This window comes from Tupaia chinensis, unplaced genomic scaffold (genome assembly GCF_000334495.1).
Source record: "Tupaia chinensis unplaced genomic scaffold, TupChi_1.0 Scaffold000037_18, whole genome shotgun sequence".
NCBI classification, from domain to species: Eukaryota; Metazoa; Chordata; class Mammalia; order Scandentia; family Tupaiidae; genus Tupaia; species Tupaia belangeri.
In genome coordinates, this window is record NW_006159476.1 from 2,461,635 (window position 1) to 2,467,365 (window position 5,731).

The 5,731-nt window shown below is 34.7% G+C and overlaps 1 pseudogene; it reads right to left on the reverse strand.

Annotated features, from left to right (window-relative positions):
- Positions 1-1,762: 1,762 nt before the first annotated feature.
- LOC106734916 (olfactory receptor 4C16-like) lies at positions 1,763-2,689 on the reverse strand (annotated as a pseudogene).
- Between the last annotated feature and the right edge of the window lie 3,042 nt (positions 2,690-5,731).

A 5,731-nucleotide genomic window follows, 5' to 3' on the forward strand; every position in this document is an offset into this window, starting at 1 on the left:
CAATACAGTGATAGTAACTTCATACTGAGTGTATGTCCAGGTACATAATACACAATGTATTGAGGGAGGCATCTAAATTCTGTACATATTTCTTTTCATTTTTTTCCTTTTTATTGCCAGAGGCAACATAAATTCACGAGAGATGCACAAAAAGAGAAAAAGAGGGAGACAAAGAAAACACCCCCATTGGAGTGTGATCATATTGCAATTCCTTCTCCTCCATTTCTTCCTTCCATCAGAATTCAGGACATACACTGATCTGCACAGTGTGTTGTATAATTTTTTAAATATTTTGTTTTATTTTAAGTTCTTTTATACACTCAATCACATACATAACTTAACTGGTAAAGGGAATTTTCCAGCATGAATATATTTCTCACCAGTCCAGCTGGAAGTACTATACACGTTCTCATCAACAGATAATAACCCATTTCTGTGTCCCATAAATGTCTTGCATCTCTATTTTTCTCTTTAATACCTTTCATCAGGCTTTTTCAAGCTGCCAGTCCAGGCCTAGAACTTAGCTGGTCATGTGCTATCTAACTCCCTCAATCACTAGGTTATAAGGCTGACCCATGTGCACATTCCTTTTGATATTTTCTTTATCTAGAGATAAAAGAATCCACTAGTTATAAACTCTGCCAACTGGAGAGTCCTACTGTGCCAACCTTTCCACAGCAGAACCAAATAATAGCTACTATGCAATGATAAACTGCTTGAGGTCAATTTTGTCTTAAAATTAACAAAATCCAAAAAAGTGATATATGTATGTCAATATTTTTCAGTATAGAATGTACAGCTTTCTATTCACATACAAAGTAATAGATGATCTTATTTTCAAGCTAATGAAATTCTAAAATTTCTTGTGTAACAAAATTGGTACAAATATTAATAAGAATATAACGTTGTAACTTATAAATAGAAATGAAAGTTTCAAACAAAATAATCATGATTAACTTTCAACGTGTGAAAAATAAAAATAAAAAATGAAATCAAGCAAATTCTCAGTTGATAAGATTAGAGACTATGCTGTTGGCAGATGGTGATAAAGGTAATAGTCATCTTTACTGCAAAAACACACTTTTTATCTAACATCTCTGTCTTTTCTGCTTAAGTTTCTCTCTTCTGGATTGTATTGAAAAGTCAGTAAAATATTTCATATCTGTGATGTAACTATTTCTATATCAAACCCTAAAAATGTCCCTCTGGGTTATCACATATCTTTTGTGTAATCTGTTACTATTTATAGGTATGCATCTTTGACTAATTGCCCTACTTACTTCTAGCTCACACAAATATCTCTACATTAATTGAAGTTATCTAACCTATAATCATAATAGCCCCATATTGAAACAAACTGCTGTAATTCAAGAGAAACATTAATACTCCCCCCCCAAAAAAAGTAGAAGAAATCAAATTAGGAACAAAAGGTAGATTTTATAAAAAGGATAATTTTATGACCACAAATCTAAAAGTGAGAACCTTCCTAAAACAGAGGCATCTTTCAAAGGTGAAATTTCTTTTTATGTGTTCTATTACTGTTTTAGAAAGATGTGGGTAAATATGTGGTATGATTTTAGCATATAACTCAAGGAACTAGAAAAAATAGATTCAGCATTAACCAGGGTAGGTAGTTACAATGTTCCTCTTCCTGAAGAAACTAACCCACAGCTATATTAAATAAATAGTAAAATATATTCTCTATTGACTTCTTTTATCTAAATACAAACTATGAAAAAGTATTTGAAACCTTGATTCATCTTTAATTATCTGAAATCAGTTTCTTGCTCCATAACTTCCTCATGGCATTTTTTACTTCTGCATTTATCAAAGTATAAATCAGTGGGTTAAGCAAAGGTGTTCCAATTGTATAAAACACAGCTATCATCTTGTCCAAGGGAAAGTGGTTACAGGATGTGTGTATATAAATATTCAAGGCCCAAAAAAACAAAATGACCACAATGATGTGGGAGATGCAGGTGGAGAGGGCTTTTCTACTCCCTTCGGCACTGTGGTTTCTCAGAGAATGTAAGATGATAACATAGAGAACATCAGTATGACAAAACTCACTGTACAAATGGTCCCACTATTAGAAACCAAGAGTAGATTTATTACATAAGTGTCTGCACAGGCAAGTTTCAACAAGGGCTGCAAGTCACAGAAATAGTGATCTATTATGTTGGGACCACAAAATGGCAAATTCAAGGCAAGGAAAATCTGAGTTAAAGATTGCACACAGGACCCCACTCAGGCCATGGCCACCAATCCATTGCAGACCTGGCAATTCATGATGGTCGTGTAGTGCAGTGGCTTACAGATGGCCACATAGGGGTCAATAGCCATGAGGATAAGAATGAAGTTCTCCAGGCAGCCAAAAACATGAGATGTAAATACCTGAATTATCCACTCAATGAAAGAAATAGTTTCCTTCTTCAAAAGGGAATCTACAACCATTCTAGGGGCTATGGAATTAGAAAAGCAGGTATCAGAGAAGGATAAGTAGAAAAAGAAGAAGTACATGGGACTCCCAAGTGCATGGCTGGTATGGATGGTGGTGAGAATAGGTAAGTTACCCACCAATGTCCCCAAATAAAAAAAGCAAAAATATGACAAGTACAATTTTCTTCCTAACAGGATCCTGTGTCAACCCAAGCAGAATGAACTCAGTCACAATATTATTCAGGTACATGGTTTCATGAATGAGGAAACTGGGTGAGTGTGAAATGGTTTATTTGCAAAAGATAAAGGAATTAATTTATGATGTGCTATGAGATGCTGTGGAATATCTTAAACATAATTAAATATTCCTCATCAGGAACATTCTGAATAGGGTTTCTAAATAAGTCATTTCGACTTTTGTGTTCAATTATAATGAACACTTAGTAGGATTAGGTGTCTCAGCATGCTTATGAATATTATACTCTACTATGACTTTCTTTAAATGCAAGACCTTGTTACCTTTAGCATGTTTCTGATTAACTTTGTCAATTCAATTAATAAAAAGTCAAGAGGCATAGATATTTTTAATATTATATTCTTTTTTTATATTTAGTAAATCTCAATGTCCATGTTTTGCATATTGCATTACTCAACATTCAGGATATATTTGACTGCCCTTGTTGTTTTGTAATATAAATATAAAGTCACACATATTGCCACCCCATAGAAAATGTCCTATTTATCCATATTCTATGTATCTTTTATACATAACTATACAAATATACTGTTTATACATAATTTGTTTCAGTTCTGTACACAATTTCTCCCAAATTTTCCAGCTTTAAAGAGGAAAAGGAAACATTTATATACTATAAGTAATCTACTACTTCACAGAAGTACACTTACAATATTTAATACTTAACATTTTCGGATGAACAGAAATTAATGTTCATTGATAACTAGTAATAAATTAAATATCTCCATTTCTGTTTTTTTTCTGATAATTTATTAATGGTATTCCATAGAGAATTTAGAGTCTGGGGATGTTATATATTATTATTCAAACGTTCATTTTTGTTTTTAGAGTTTTTTTTGTTACAGGCCACATGCACTCGCCAGAAAGACAGAGAGAAACAGAAAGCAAGAAATTCCTTCTCCTCCATTCTCTTCTCAGGATCTTGGGAATGCACGCACACTAGCCCAGCGTGAGTTTAAGCCAACAGGTCCGAGACTCAAACCATGGTTGACTACATGGGAGTTCAACAACATAGTCATTATGCTAACTGCTGCTCCCAAACATTCATGTTTTTATGACTCAAGATTTTAGCTTATGTATCTTGTAACTGGGTAGTTTGGAAGCATATTGCCAGGTAGTTGTCCTAAGAGCACAGCATAACATAATTCCTGTGCACTTTTTGTAGTCAAGTATCTGAAAACCTCACATTCTTGGAAAATCACAGCGAATCTTAATGGGGACATGGAAATTTTTAGAGAAAAATGGCAGTAGTCAGTAACTGACTTTTTTTCCAATATGTTTTCTGTCTTGGAAAAGTCAGCAATTCTAAAACTTGGAAATGTCACCTTTTTCAATAAAAAAAATTTAAGAAAGAAAAAAATATTATCACAGGATTTCTTTTTAAAAAACAAAAACCTTTTTTTCTAGCTCATTTTTTGCATAGATGACTTTTTTTTTTTTTTGAGAGATTTTCACTGTAGGGCACGTGCGCTCGCCAGACAGAGAGAGAGAGACATAGAGACAGAAAGTGAGAAATCACCCCCCCCGGAGACAACACAGGATGTTTTATTAGCAGTTTTTCATAGTCAACAGCACATAGATGAGAAACTCTTTGTAGTTGAAAGCTACCTGTTGCTTTAGATAAGAGCTCCCAGCTAAAATGGTTAATCTTTCTGTGGAGCCCTCAGCTTTGTTTATTCTGTTGTCCCATCCAGGCTCTTTCCTCTAATAAATCTGTGGGTTCCTGCATTTTGTTTGTTGAGTCTTGTCAATTAGTGAGTTCTTTTGTTTTATCTCTGAGTCTCTGTTATGTGGTGAATGTGCTGACTTTGCTAGTGTGAGTTAACTTTGGCCTTAGCTTTAACAAGGGGTATGTAAGTAAAACTAACCTTAAACTAACTTAGTCTACATATGCTTCTAATGCTAATTTGGTTCATACTAACTTAATCTATATGTTAATTTTGACTTAAAAACAGACAGGTGGGGGAGTCTTAAACTTTCTGATCCTCCTGTCAGTCTTAGGGAACCACATTCCTACAAGATCACTAATTGGCTTTATTGCAATGGTTGGGGGTGATGTTTTACCCTTACAGGGTACTGTAATAACAGTAAAACTCACGGCAGAGAAATTGAATACCGGCCAGTTCAAGGACACAAGGGAGGGCTCATAAACCGGGCCTTGCCTCAGTTTCTTCCCAGTCCAGGCCTTGCCTTAGAATGGGAGGCAGCATCCTTACCAGCTTGTGTTGCCTGCATGGCCCCGTCAAATTCCTGTACACTTTTTGTAGTCCAGTATCTGAAAACCTCACATTCTTGGAAAATCACAGAGATTCTTAACGGGGAGATAGAAACTTTTAGAGAAAAAGGGCAGTAGCCAGTAACTGATTTTTTTTTCCAATATGTTTTCTGTCTTGGAAAAGTCAACAATTATGAAACTTGGAAATGTCACCTTTTTCAATAAAAAAAAAATTTTAAGAAAGAAAAAGTATTATCACAGGATTTTATTTAAAAAAAAAAAAAAGGTTTTTCCTAGCTCAGCTTTTGCAAAGATGACATTGAAAAGGATATATATGCATGTAAAGACATAACATGAAATCTAATTTATTAAAATATAGCCACAAAGACATAAGGGTACTGTGCTGGTATCTTAATCATGATATTCTCATTCCTTCCTCTGTACATTTAAAAGTGAGTCAAGTGATTTTTGACAAGGGGTACCAGTCAATCCAGTGGTAAAAGGAAAACCTCTTCAGCAAATGGTGCTGGAAAAACTGGATTTCCACTTGTAGAAAGATGAATCTGAACCCCTACCTCTCACTTCTGACAAAAATCAACTCAAGGTGGGTCAAAGATCTAAATCTAAGACCCCAAACTATAAAACTGCTCCTGGAAAACACCGGAAAAACTCTGGGAGACACTGGGGTTGGGAAAGACTTCTTAAATAAGACTCCCAATGCACAGTTAATAATCCATAAAATACAAGTGGGATTGCATCACACTAAGAAATTTCTGCATGGCAAAAGACACAGTAATTAGTGTGAGTAGAAAACCCTCAGA